This window comes from Lynx canadensis, chromosome C2 (genome assembly GCF_007474595.2).
Source record: "Lynx canadensis isolate LIC74 chromosome C2, mLynCan4.pri.v2, whole genome shotgun sequence".
NCBI lineage: Eukaryota > Metazoa > Chordata > Mammalia > Carnivora > Felidae > Lynx > Lynx canadensis.
The window spans coordinates 79309814-79324766 of record NC_044311.2 but is presented as its reverse complement, the minus strand read 5'-3'; the positions used below and the strand labels follow the sequence as shown (position 1 = coordinate 79324766).

Here is a 14953-nt window from a genome sequence, read left to right as displayed (position 1 = left end):
TACCTAACCATTCATCATTCACCCATTATTTGGTTTGGTAATGAGTAGTTCAAAAAAAAAAAATAGTTAAGTGTAAAGGGAATGCAGTACAAGTCTTCCTCTGACCCTTTCCCCAGCCATCCTGTTGTCCTCCCCCAAAGCAGCCTATGTTACTATTTTCCTGTGTTTCCTTCTCCTCCGTGATGCTTTTATGGAGATAATTATCAAGGACTTTCCTCCTCCAGTACACATAGCTCGTTCAGAAAGATGCAAGCTTGTCCAAACAAAATTCTCTAGGAGTATTTCCTCTCCCAGGCTTGCCTGCTTGGAATGGGGAACCTGATTCTAGATGTCAGATGGACCTCACTTCATCCAGCTGTCTATAGAGTGATCCTTGATGGATGTCCTTGAGCCCAGCACTTTATGATAATGTGCTAAGGATGCCTGAGCACACTCTCTGGAATTAGATTTAAGTACCATCCCCTGCATGACCTTATAGGAAATGAATCATCCAGACACTGTATTCTGAGTTCAGGTGCCAGATTAGGAAGGCTCTGAGGGCCATCTGCCACACAGGTTGCTAGGGCTAAAGAAAGAGTCTCCATGGGCCATATTTTTCTGGTTCCTTGTGGTCTGATCTGAACTGAAATGCCTGTCACTGATCTAGATCTTTACTGACTGATCACAGAGAAATCTTAGTCTGCACTTGCTTAACCTGGGACTGGAGCTCCACTAATGCTGCAGCTGCTCACTGATCACACTGGAGCACCGCCTGGCTCACTGATCACGCAGGAGCACCGCCTGGCTCACTGATCACGCAGGAGCACCGCCTGGCTCACTGATCACACAAGAGCAAACCTGGCTCACTGATCACACAAGAGCATGACCTGGCTCACTGATCACGCCGGAGCACCGCCTGGCTCACTGATCACGCAGGAGCACCGCCTGGCTCACTGATCACGCAGGAGCACCGCCTGGCTCACTGATCACGCAGGAGCACCGCCTGGCTCACTGATCACACAAGAGCAAACCTGGCTCACTGATCACACAAGAGCATGACCTGGCTCACTGATCACGCAGGAGCACCGCCTGGCTCACTGATCACGCAGGAGCACCGCCTGGCTCACTGATCACGCAGGAGCACCGCCTGGCTCACTGATCACGCAGGAGCACCGCCTGGCTCACTGATCACGCAGGAGCACCGCCTGGCTCACTGATCACGCAGGAGCACCGCCTGGCTCACTGATCACACAAGAGCATGACCTGGCTCACTGATCACGCAGGAGCACCGCCTGGCTCACTGATCACGCAGGAGCACCGCCTGGCTCACTGATCACGCAGGAGCACCGCCTGGCTCACTGATCACGCAGGAGCACCGCCTGGCTCACTGATCACGCAGGAGCACCGCCTGGCTCACTGATCACGCAGGAGCACCGCCTGGCTCACTGATCACGCAGGAACACCGCCTGGCTCACTGATCACGCAGGAGCACCGCCTGGCTCACTGATCACGCAGGAGCACCGCCTGGCTCACTGATCACGCAGGAGCATGACCTGGCTCACTGATCATGCAGGAGCACCGCCTGGCTCACTGATCACGCAGGAGCACCGCCTGGCTCACTGATCACGCAGGAGCACCGCCTGGCTCACTGATCACACAGGAGCACCGCCTGGCTCACTGATCACACAAGAGCAAACCTGGCTCACTGATCACACAAGAGCATGACCTGGCTCACTGATCACGCAGGAGCACCGCCTGGCTCACTGATCACGCAGGAGCACCGCCTGGCTCACTGATCACGCAGGAGCACCGCCTGGCTCACTGATCACGCAGGAGCACCGCCTGGCTCACTGATCACGCAGGAGCACCGCCTGGCTCACTGATCACGCAGGAGCATGACCTGGCTCACTGATCACGCAGGAGCACCGCCTGGCTCACTGATCACGCAGGAGCACCGCCTGGCTCACTGATCACGCAGGAGCACCGCCTGGCTCACTGATCACGCAGGAGCACCGCCTGGCTCACTGATCACACAAGAGCAGACCTGGCTCACTGATCACACAGGAGCACTACCTGGCACACTGATCACATAGGGACTCTGTCTTGTTCACGTACCATGCAGGGGCACTATTGTTCACCGATGGTGCTGGAGCCGCATTTCTCTGCTGCAGATCAGGATTCAGCAGCCGTGGCAGCTCTGGTCTGTGCATGTTGGTTGCTGGGAAGGGTTTTAAAGCCTTTTTGGTGGCAAGAGTCTCTTCCTGATCAGAGTCCAACCTGAAAATGGATCCTGCTTTTGCAAGCACAGTGACAGTATCATTAAACATCATCCAAGCAACAGCAGTCTGGAACATCATCATTTAGTCACTTCTTGCCCAATATCACGTGGGATTCACTTACAGAAGGATCTACATGGTAAGTGAGGTAGGAACAAGTCAGCACAACAGAACCATAAATATCTTGATAGAGACAGATGTATGAAATCTAACTGGGTAGGGAAAGCAGATGTAGGTAAGCAGCTGGCTAAGAATACAGGTATGAACCTACCGAAATATTAAGAAGATAGTATAAAAGATAATATTAAAGAAAAAGTTACCTATGGTCCTTTTGTCACGTGCAACACTTTTTATTTTCCATAGTCCCTTCGATCTTCTTGTTCATATTCCATGCACATTTTTATACAGCTGCAATCGTATCGCAAAGACTTTTCACAGTCTGTGTTTTGTTTAATATTATAAGCACTTGCCATATTGCTCCAATCTTTATTTTATGGCCATAGAAATACCTTTGTGGCGATTCACCATACATTTCTTGCTTTTACCTGTTGTTGCAATTTTATGTCTCCCGCTGCTTAGCGTGGTGGGTAATTTTGTAAAGAACACCTTAGGATATTTAGCTTTGTGCTTTTGTTGCTTTCGTTAGGATCAAATTTAAGAAGGGAGATGGCTTGGCCAAAGGGTATGGACCCCCTTATGAGGAGCAGCTTTCCCAGGTACAAAGCCAACTGTGACAGTCAGGACTCTCACCTCATACTGATCTTACTGGCTTGGGGCTCCAAGCCAGCAACTAGCATGTCGCCTGGCAACTGAGCAGGAGAGCAGAGGTTGACAAAGCCCCGGGAGAGACCTGTGGCCGCAGAAGCACTCTACTTTTGAGGGCACACTCTACCCAGGTACCATTCCAGGGGTCTGCCTTATTTGCAAAAAAGTTGTTCATTTGTGGCTGCCATGTAAGGGCCCCTGAACCACCCATTGTTTGGGAACAAAAGCAAACCAGTACTGAGCTCCCAGTTTTTAGACTGTGGTTGCAGTGGGAGGGCTGCGGGAGCTAGGAGGGTGAAAGTCACTGTATTCTTGGTGCAAGGACACTGTGGCCCTCATCAGTGGCACTGCCCATGGGCACAGCCCTCACGGCAGGGTCCTGTTATGTGCAACGCAGATGGCAGCCGAGGCCCTCGGAGATCCGATTTAACTTGACCCAAACTCCGGCGCCGAGCCTTGAGAGAGCCTTGAATTCAGAGCCCAGGTTCCGTGAGTGCCCACAGGTGTATCATTCAGCTCCACCCAGTGCTCTCTCATCTGAGCGTGCCGACCAGCTCTGCCTGAAGCATTCAAGGAGCAGAGGCCCGTTCCTTCCCTGGTCTTCACCAAAAGCCCCTCGCACCCGGGACTTTGTGAGTTTGGTAACATTACTGAAGACAGAAGGTCTCACAGAGGAGTCTCATCAGAGACTAGGCAAGCTTTTGCTCTCTTCACACCCTTTCCCGTCGATCTTTCTCAGCCTCATTCCTTTCAGCAATAAGCATTCCCTCAGTTCTCCTCAAGAGAGTTCGCCCCCCACCCCCATATTCAGGCCCTTTCTGTGCCCATGCAGGTGTTTTCTCCAAGTAAATATGTATCACTCCCTAAAAGAATTCGGGTGGGTATGTCTCCCTTTGCTATCAATAACCATATCCTTACAGGAAGGTGAAGGTGGCTGGGGGGGGGGTTGTTTTTTCTGTTTTTTTTTTTTTAGTGAGATAATTCACACAATGAGCAGCTGTTTACTGAGTCCTTGCACAGATCCCATTTAGGCCTCCCTGCCAAATGGTCAGCTGGACAGGCATCATTACCTTGCCTTACGGGTAAGGAAACCACGGCCCTGAGCAGGGGAGGACCTGTCTGAGGCCACTCGGTTGGTTGCTTGGTGAGCTAGGACCACAGCCTAGATTTCTCCTGCGTTCTGTTGATGGTCCTTTCCACATCGCACTGTCAGACCATCTGCGTGGGTGCCCGCACATGGCTTTAACCACGGCAGGCACGCAGAAATGCCCGTTCAGTAGACATTACCGAGCCCCGGCTCTGTGCCTGCCTTCAAAGAGTGTGGTGTGAAGGATGCATGACTAAATTGAAGGACTTGTTATTACCCTGTACCCAGCTGTTAGTTAAAACCAGGGGTGATCGAACAAATGTGGTATGCACACACAAATGGAATATGACCCGGCCATAAAAAGGAATAAAGTGCTGACTCGTGGTACAACGTGGCTGGATCGCAAACACATTAAACTGGGTGAGAGAAGCTAGACACAACGGGGCACATACTCCATGATTCCACTTGTATGAAATGTCCAGAAAAGGGAAATCCATAGAGATAGAAAAGAGACTGGTGGTTGCCAGTCTGGAGGAGAAAGAAATGGGGAGTGACTGCTTAACAGGTATGGGTTTTTTTTTGGGGGGGGGTGGTGCTGAACATTTCTTGGAACTAGATAGAGGTGATGGTGGCACTATAATGTGAATCTACTAAATGCCCCTGAATTGTAGATCTTAAAATGGTTCATTTAATGTTATGTGACTTCCGTTTCAATTTCATTTTATTTTATTAAAAAAAATTTTTTTTAATGTTTATTTTCGAGAGAGAGAGAGAGAGCAATTGCAAGTGGGGGAAAGGCAGAGAGAGGGAGAGGGAGACATAGAATCCGAAGCAAACTCCAGGCAGGCTCTGAGTTGTCAGCATAGAGCTGGATGTGGGGCTTGAACCCAGGAACCATGAGATCATGCCCTGAGCCGAAGTCGGACGCTTAACCGACTGAGCCACCCAGGTGCCCCCGATTTCAGTTTTTTAAAAAGGAACACCAGATCAACAGACAAACCCAGGTGTGAACTTGCCCGCCCTGCACTATACCTCCTTGCTGGGTTCCAGGTCCTGATGTTCGCTCATTGGACAGGGAATGAAGATGTGCAGACTCAGTTGTCAATTCTGTGACTTATTAGCTGTGTGGCGTTAGGTAGTTTACGCTTCTCTCTGGATCTTAGCTTCCCAATCTGCACGATGGGGAGATTGACCCAGATTTTACCCAAAGTCCCTTCCAGGAAGGCCTTCTGGGATCTTGAGGACAGAAAGGGGGATGCAATCCAGTGAGGGAAGGGAGGCACTCTCTGAACTTCTTTTCAACCTTTCTCTTCTCAGCTAGTGGGCTGCAGTGGCTTTTAATTTCCTCTGTCCCCAGGCACCAGAGAAGCAGTCACACAGATTACAGCTTCGGCTTCTGACCTGGCTGGCGCTGCTGGGGCTCCCACCATGCTTCATTGAGCAGTGTGAGCCCCTTGGTAATCCTGTTAAGCCACCGGGGCAGTGAGTCATTTCAATACCACCCAAACACCTTCCTGTCGTGTCCTGGCAAGGAGAGGAGCTCCAGCCAGAACGTTAAGACTTGACCTGCAGCAACATTCTAAACATAAATTGGAGCTTTTAATTGGGTTGTGACTTGGAAACCCATCATGCCTTAATCAGTGCTCGAAGAGCGCAAGCTGTACTCTTGCCTTCACTTATCACCCCTTTTCCGAGCCCCTGGGATATCCGAGGCATTGTGCTAAGCTTCAGGAATGCATAGATATATCATAGCCACTGTCTTCAAGGAATTCAGCGTCTCCTGGGAGAGACAGACTCATAAACAGAAGGGAAATGTAACATTACAAGAGCAGCAGAGTAAGAGTGTGAAACCAAACAATAGGTCCAAAGAAGAGAAGTGTTACCACTCGGGGTGCAGAGTGAAGGGCTGGGGAGGAAGGGTCAAGGAAATCTACTGGTGCAGTTACACCTAGGCTGAGTTTGGAAGGATAATGGAGGCTTTCATGTTCCAGTGGTGCTCTAAGGGAGTGTGATGTTTAAAGTGGTCTGCCAGAGTGAGGATAAGCATTTTATCCCTGTTGATGTTTGCTAGTGCAAGATGACAATAAAAAGAAGGCTAAATTTCAGTTAGTTTATTACTGACTTAAACTCCCTACCACTGTACCCCCTTATTGCCTACACTGGGTTAGATTGTCCCGCCCCACTACTACCTGGCATACAAGATGGGGAAGGGCGTTTGAAGCAGCTGAAACAGCACATGCAAAAGCACGCAAGGGTGAAGCTTCAGAACGTGTTAATGGAACGGCGAGCGATCAGTCTGATGGGGCAGGGGATATTGGAGGAGGGCTGGAGAGGTGAAAAAAAAAAATGAAGCCTCATTCCTTGAGGGCCCAAGATACGGTGTTAAGTCTGGGTTTTCTTTCAGAATGTAATGGGGAGCCATAGAGGGTTGTAAGCATGTGTGCAGTGTAATTGACTCCGTTGTTGAGGCAGCATTTGACAGCTGAGGACAGATGGGATGGGAAAGAGCAAGGAGGAAGGAGAGGTCGGGAATCCCTTGCCGTCACCTGGGGGAGAAAGGATGAGGTTTCTGCCAAAGCTGGGCCACGAGGGTGGGAAGCAGAGGAAGGGCTCAGGAGATACGTAGAAGTTAAACTCTGAAAGCGTAGGGTCTGATCAAAGGTATAGGTGGGAGAAGGAGGGTCTAAATGGTGACTTGTGCTTTTCTCCCCAGGAATGATGTCAGAGTTGGAGGCATGTTTGGGACCACCCACTAAACTGTCTTTGTCACTCACTCGACTGTCCTTATAACCCAGAGAGGTGCCGGGTACTTACTACCCAAGCTGCTGAGTTGAGGGCGGAGTCGGTGCGAGGTCCCAGCTCCCTAAATCCTCAGCCCTCCAGGGCTCTCTCGTTGACCGTGGCTGCCCTCCTCTTGCCTTGGCTCTGCCCTGCACGCCACCTCCACTGACTGAGCCCCGCTCTGGACAGAGGAGGCCTGAGTTCCTGCCCTCACACCGTCCTCAACACAGAGTGACCACCAGGGACACCCGCCCTTCGCTGAGTCATTGTCTTCTCATTGCCAAGTGGAAGGCCTGCAGGTGCGGGCTTCTCTATTTTCTTCTCTTCCTTTCCGGTTTTTGACTTTTGATTTTGCTTTGTTCCCTTGCTGGTTCCTCTTGCTTTATGTTAGGCCTGCTTCGCTCCTTTGTGCATGCCTACCTGGATCTGAGGGCATTTGTGCCTGGGAGTCCCTGACTTAGAGCTCCTCTGAAGCCTCTCCGTCTTGTTTCTGTCAGCCAGGCTCGTCCGGGTAGAGATCCAGTCTCTCGGAGCTGTACTCCCAGGGCTGGGCCACCACCCTTCACCGGCTCACAAAGCCTGCCTCTTTCTCGTCCCTTGCTCTCCCTGGATTCTCTGCCCCTGGAGCCAAGTCACCAAATATGGATGTTGTGCATCATCACCGTGTCTCCTGGGCCCAGGCTTGACTCGGGTCACATTTTTTTCAGAAGAAAACAGCAGTGGGGCCTGTGATCTAGGGAGACAGGGTCCTCGCCATGGGCAAGCCCACCTTGCCTGTTCCTTTGGGCTCACAGTGTTGTGGGTCAGGTGTCTTAGGGGCAGAGCTCCAAGAGAGAGGGCAGTTCAGGTGGGTTTCCCCATCAAACCCTCCCCCTCTGCCTTCCTCCCTTCCCTGACCAAGTGGCAGGAAAGGAGGGAGACTCGGAACTGCAGGGGAAGAGTTGGGGACCCGCGGAGGCCCTCAGACCACCCTTCCGGCCACTGCCAAATCCCCCATGTGGCTTTCCTGCCCTTTAGTCTCTTAGCCTTCCTTTGACTGCTTCATACCCTTCAAGTGTGACTGTGCAGGGCACTTGGTCCTGCCCTAGATCACAAGCGTCTTCCGAATTACGATGAAAACTGCCTTCTTGTAACTCCCAGTGAGTGGCCCGCTCAGAATGTTGTACCACATCCCTCCCTTGCAAGACCGTCCTCTGCGTGTACGAAGAAGACATCATCTGTTCCACTCCCAACCCACTCCTTGCTTTCCTGCAGGTTATCGCATCTCCTGTGTCATATCGTTGCTACGTCCTTAAGATGGGGGCCTCCAAAAGGCAGAGATCCCGGATATGGGCGAACTAGCCTGTGTAACCAACCAACAAAGCAGGAACGCCAGTGGCCCAACACAAAGGAGGCTTCTTTCTCCCTTACGTAACCCTTCCTGGTCAGTGAGCGGTCTTCTTTCACACGGCGATTCCGGGTCCCCGGGCCCTTCTGGCTTGGATCGGCACCCTCCCGCAGGCAGCGAGTGGAGCCCGCTCCCTCCTGCCGGGCCACCCAGGCTGAGGGGCTGGGAAGGGCAGAGAGCCCTGCCCGGAAGGGACACGTGTGCCCACCCTCGCCCGGCGGCTGAGAGCCAGTCCTGCCACCTCATCTCACGCTGACATGAACTGGGCAATCCAGTCCCCGGCTGGTCCGCTGCCCAGTGGAGACCACTGTGTGCAGTGAGGATGCATCGGCAGGGGGGGCGGGCCTTCCCTGCTAAGCACAATAGCTTCCCTGCCCCTTGACTCTGAGCCCCCAGCGCGGGCAGGTGTTAGAGGCGGAGAACGGGGCCCCCTCTTGTTTCCAACCAGCAAGCAGTGTTTTCTTAAACTTCGGTCATGCGAGCACCACTTTGGAGGTTCGGGCTGTATCTGCATAACACCTGTATTATAATTAATTTAATATTCTCTCTAAATCGAATCACTTTTCAATTTAGCTTCGCCTGACTAATAACGTCTGGGAAACCGTGGTTTTGATGTGCTAATTATATTTTTCCAGTATACTAATGTACTCCAAAATAAATTTATAGTTAGTCCCATAACAATATGTGCACGTGTACCACCCCAAATATTTGCACACGCTGGTGGTACGCGTTGTACTTGGTGGGGGAATACTCTGAGTTGGTCTGAAGCCCTCCATGAGGTGGCCCCTGCCTCTCTCTCTGCCTCATGTTCTATCCCTTCCCTCTTGCTTACAACCCTGCAGGCTCATGGACCTTTTTGTTCCTCAAACGTGCCAAACGGTTTCCTACCCCAGGGCCTTTGTACTGGCTGCTATCTCGGCCAGGAACACGTCTGCCACATTTGGCCCTTTCTGGGCATTAAGGTCTAACCACTTGGTCTAATGGTCTTATACCACACCCCACTCCACCCTGTCCAGCCACTCCTCTCTCCCTTGACAGCAATTTCCAAGATCTGACACGGTCTGTTTATTTGCTGATTTATTCGTTGTTTCTCTGTGCCCCGGAACATGCAAAGTCTGTAAAAGCAAGAGATTTTACCTATGCTGTTTACTCCACTCTCCCAGCACTTCACACAAGGCCTGGCCCGTAGTACGTGCTCCATAAATATTCGTTAAATGAATAAAAATTATGGAAAATAGATACATAGGTCACTAGTCAAACGAGGATTAAACTACAGTTTGTCAGTTGCATGGCGATCTCTAACACACATCTGGTCAACTGCTGGAGAAGGCAGCTTGGAGGTGAGGCTGCTGTGGGGCCTCCTGGTCCACCCTGAAATTCATAGGTGCACAAGTCACCTGACTGGCCCACCCAGCCACAGAGAGGGAAGCTGGCCAGGCGGGAGTGGGAGGGCCAGACCCACTTCTAAAAGATACTTGCATCAGTGAGGCGAGAGGTGAGGAGAGAACAGGCTGAGGACCAGTCATCCCTGCTTTAGGGATGGCAGCCATGTTGGCCCAGAGAGTCCACCTGTAGGGAAAATGGGCCTCTACAAGATTGGCTTCTGCCCCTCTTCTGTGGGGGTGCTGGGAGCCGGAAGTAGGGATGGACTAAAAGTAAGGGATGCTGAAAGACCTGAAAGTGTCCAGTCTACACCTGGAAATGGGAACCAGGAAGGGGGTTGAAAGCCCCCTCACTCATGAAGAGGGTGGACATCGTTTTCCTTACGAAAGGAATCTGTCCGGAGCGCCTGGGTGACTCAGTCGGTTAAGCGTCCAACTCTTGATTTCAGCTCAGGTCGTGATCTCGAGGTTCGTGAGATCAAGCCCTGTGTTGGGTTCTGCACTGACAGCATGGAGCCTGCTTGGGATTCTCTCTCTCTCTGTCTCTGCCCATCCCCTACTCGCATGCACTCTCGCTCTCTCTCTCTCAAAATAAATAAATAAACATTAAAAAAAAAAAAGGAAATCAGTCCACCAAAGAAATCCGAGACAAGGTGAAAAAGTCAACGTTACCCATCTCGCCCTGTCTCCAGAAGTACATTGGCCATGGATGCTGTGATGGGTCTCCCTGACCCTTCAGGACCAAGCCACTCAGTACTGCTGGGATCACAGCTGAGTCTTCCCAGGAATCGTCCTGCCTTACCCAAGGTAACACCTCCCCCCTGGGGATAGTTCACATTCAATGTCTAGTTGATATGGGGCACAAAGACCTGGCCGTTTGCCTCAACTGAGGGCAATTCTGAAGGGCCAAGCCAGCTCCAGAGCAAATTTGCCTGCTATCCAATTTTCCTCTGCTATCCAATCTGCTCCTTTCACATTCCCTGTAAACTCCCTGCTCACAAAGTCCCCTCTCAGAGTCTGTTTCCCAGGGAAACCTAGGATGACATGTGTAAGGCCCCAACAAGCTCTGTCCTCCACAATCAGTCGCCATATTGCTTAGGTGAGAACTAATTTCCCATGAAAGATTATTAGGTTTTCTTCCTCTACCTGAGGTGGAGACAAACCATATCCCACAAATGACATGTTGGTGCCCCTGGAAGAACGGCAGATCGTTCCTTCAAAACTACTCCAGACAATGAAGGTTAAAATTAAAGGGAGGCAATGAAAATAGCTGAAGTAAAGTAATATTTGGGTAGCAGTTGTCATTTTCCATATCTGTTTCACATGGAGCCTTCGACCCTGTTTCTGAGCTTCTCCATTTGCTTGGCCCCACCTGTCTCCCTGGGCCCTCAACATACTCAGGGCAGAGCCCTGCATCCCCTACCACTGCCAACTTTCTCAGATGCCCCCAGTCCTCCACTCCAGGGCCCAGGACAATATAAGCTCATCTCCTCTCACTGTTTCTAGGCTTAGAAGATGAGTCAGATGTCAGATTCCCAGTGGCTTCCCAGAGGGGCAGGGTGATATCACCTGGAAGTTCAGGCAAGTTCATTCTCCACGGGTCAAGTTTGATTGTTGAGAGACTGGAAGTGGAAGGGAAGTGACAGTTACAGCCTCACGCTTTCTCCATCCCCTCTCTGCCCCAACAATGGGCACAGAGCAAGGGTTCCGTCAGGCCTATCCAAAGACATCTCACGAAACACATCATGACGGCATTTTGTGGTGGTGCTGTGGCTAGTATGGTGCTCGTCTTCTTGGGCTCACTTCCCCTCTTTCTCTTTTCCCCTCCCTCTTGCTGCCCTGAGATTACACCTCCTCCCACCCCCAAGAAAGCATGCATCGGCATGTATGCTTAATGTAAACTTTGCTTCATGTGGTTTTTCCTAGACGACCCAGGTGAAGAAACAGACATTAACCTCTTTGATTTTCACAAAAAGTCATTCTCTGGGGGCAGGAATTATTATAGCCACTTTCAGGCGTGTGAACTAGACGTAAAATGAACTCCCCAGGACTGACACTACACAGTAAGTGGTAGATCAGGACTTGGTCTACCTGTTCTGACTCCAAGTTGGTTGGTTCTCTTACCTTGGTTATGAATTTTCATCAAGAGTTATAATTAATAACAATAATAATATATAATTCATATATTCCCTTCCAGTAAAGGTGGAATTGTGGGGTGGGGGCAGGGGCAGCAAACACCAGAAAAGAGGCAGATGCGTTGAGATGATGGACCCATCAACTCTTGCAAACTTCCACCGTCTGCCAGTTCATAATCAAATATGGAGGTACTGTTGGGACCGAGGACACAACACGGTTGCCAAAGTGTATTCATTTCCCAGGACTGCCTTGACAAATTGCCACGAGCTGGGTGGCTTAAAACAACTTAAGTGTAATTTCTCATCGTTCTAGAGGCCAGAACTCTTAAGTCAAGGGGTCAGCAGGGCTGTGCTGCTCTGGAGGTTGTAGGGGAGAATCTGTTCCTTGCTTCTTCCCGCTTCTAGCGATTATCCGCAGTCCTTGACTTGGTGGCCACGTCTCCCTGCCTAGTCTTCACATGGCCTTTCTCCTGTGTGTCTGCGTCTTCTTTCTTCACCCGTTTCTTACAAGGCCACTTGTGGAGGCCTTTAGAGCCCTCTCGGATAATCCAGAGACATCTCCTTGTCTCAATATACTTAATTAAATTACATCTACAAAGACTCTTTCTCCAAAAAGGTAACATTTATAAATTCCAGGCATTAGGACTTGATCATGATTCGGCCTACTACACTGTATCATAGGCCACTTTGCCTGGAGGCATCGGTGTGCTCTTCAACACTCGTAAAAAGTTTCTTGTGTTCCTTCACTATTTGCCTTATGGGCTGGCGCCTGGTCTGGGTTGCAGAGGTGGCTGAAGGCAAACCTTCTGTTTATCCTGCAGTGAGCTAGAGGGGGCACCAGAACCGAACTGCCCCCCCCGCCGGGGGGCCCTCCCAGCCTTAGGTGTGGGGGAAGTCTGACTCTCACATGTTGTCTGGGCGGAGACGCCATTATTCCCCTGCTGCTGGGAGCGCAGAGGATGCTGGGCGGCATTTGTCCGTGTTTGAATTTTCAGTTACTGTTAGTCCCTCTGATCTAATATTTGTGTTTTGCAGAACTGTCTCGTGGCAAGTTCTGGGGGAGGGAGTCCTCCTAGTCACAAATATTTGCAGTACTTGGCTTTGCCGCACTTCGGCCTGCGATGTTGAAAACGGGGTCATGTGCCGCCCTCAGGTGCCCAACAGACATGCCTGTTGGTGTGGTTTTCTGGCAGTGCCTCCTTCCTCAGCCTCTTGTGGAGCGCGTGGAGGTGCTGAAGGGGACGAGAAAACAACTGTGCCTGACAGGGGCCAGATGCCATTCGAAGAAAGGTGTAGCCCGGACCAGCTTCCTTTTTTTCTTTGTGCTTCCTTCTTTGTTTGTTCTTCCTCTTCTTTTCCCTCAAGGGCTTCATCTACTTTCGTGAATTGTCATCTTTTTCTTCAGTTTCCCTTCGTAATTCCCAACTGCTTGCTTCCAGCAGTCAATGCCACTTCCAGTTTCTAGAACAGTGTGGCCCTTCAATTCCCACCCCCAGACCCCACCCCTGTAACCCACTTTCACACCTGTTCTCCCCTCTTTGTCTGTCTTAGAGCCACTCCACGTCAGGTCTTCCGTTGACGCAGAGGTTTAGCCTTTCTTACGTCCTCTAGGCCTCTTTCCATCAAGTAGTCCTCCCTTTCTTCAGTAACAGCTTGGTTGAGATAGAACTCACATACCATGAACTCCCCGTTTTGAGGAGTAAAGTCCAGTGTTTTTTTAGTCTATCAGTCCAGTTTTGCATTGACCACTGTCTCAATTTATAATATCTTTATCTCTAGTAGAAGAAACCCTGTACCCATTAGCAGTCAACCCTCATTCTCCTATTTCCCACCCTTACCCTACACTCCCCACCTCTGCATAACCACTTATCTACTCTCTGTCTCCATAGTTTTTCCTATTCTAGATATTTCATACAAAAAGACTCCTATAATTAGTGATATTTTGGAAGTGGTTTCTTTCAGTCAGCATGATGACTGAAGGTTTACTCAATGTTGTATGTAGCATGGATCAGATTTAATTCCTTTTTTGGATGAGTAATATTCCACTATATTTGTGTATCCACCTAGCAGTTAGTTCATGGGCATTTGGGTTGTTTCCACTTTGGGCTAATATAAAAAACAATGCTACGAACATTCATGCACAAGCTTTTGTGTGGACATATGTTTTCTGTTCTCTTGGGGATATACCTAGGAGTGGAATTGTGAGGTCATATTTAACATTTTGTGGCACTGCTACGCTATTCCCAAAGCAGCTACAGCATTTTACCTCCCTACCCGCAGTATATGAGGATTTACATTTCTTCGCATCCTCACTGACATTTGTGAATACCTGTCCTTTTGATTTTCTCATTCTAGTAGGTGAGTAATGGTATCTCACGTATTTCTTTATTTGCAGTTCCCTAGTGACTCATGATATCGAACATCTTTTCATGTGCTTATTGGCTATTTGTAAGTCCTCGGTGGAGAAATGTCTAATCAGATAATTTGCTCAATTTAAAATCAGTTTTTGTTGGGGCACCTGGATGGCTCAGTTAGTTGAGTGTCTGATTCTTGATTTTGGCTCAGGTCATGATCCCAGGGTCATGAAATCCAGTCCCATGTCAGGCTCCACACTGAGTGTAGAGCCTGCCTAAGACTCTTCCTCCCTCTCCCTTTGCCCCTCTCCCCTACTCTCTCTCTCTCTCTCTTTCTCTAAAATAAAAAAATAAATAAAATAAAATTTGTCTTTTTAGTGTTGAGTTGTGGATATATATATATATATATATACTATTTCCATATATACATATATATATATATATATATAATCCATTATATATATAATATATATATAGTTCTGGATATATAGTTCTGGATATATTATATTATATATTCTGGATACTAGCCTTTTACCAGATAAAGATTTGCAAATATGTTCCCCCATTCTGTGAATGTTCTTTTAACGTTCTTGTTTTTTCACTTTTTCTTTCTTTTCACTTTTGCTTTCTTATGCTTCTTTCTAAAAGCATGGAAGTTTTAAAATTTGATGAAGTCTAATTTGCCTATTTTTGTTGTTGTTGTTTGTATTTTAGACATGCTAAGAAGCCATTATTTAATCCGAAATCACAAAAATTTACTTTTTTTTTGCAAGTTTATTTATTTATTTTTGAGAGAGAGCGAGTACC

At 49.3% G+C, this 14953-nt stretch overlaps 1 long non-coding RNA gene across 2 annotated transcripts in view; it reads right to left on the bottom strand.

The window, feature by feature from the left end:
- LOC115522989 overlaps positions 1-14953 on the bottom strand; it is a 47835-nt gene that overhangs the window by 22212 nt on the left and 10670 nt on the right. The window contains exon 3 of one of the 2 annotated variants that reach the window (XR_003971599.2): positions 2095-2663. This is a non-coding gene — a long non-coding RNA (uncharacterized LOC115522989). Of the gene's footprint in view, positions 1-2094; positions 4625-14953 lie in introns of those variants that run through there. The other variant, XR_003971598.2, reaches the window with a different exon arrangement.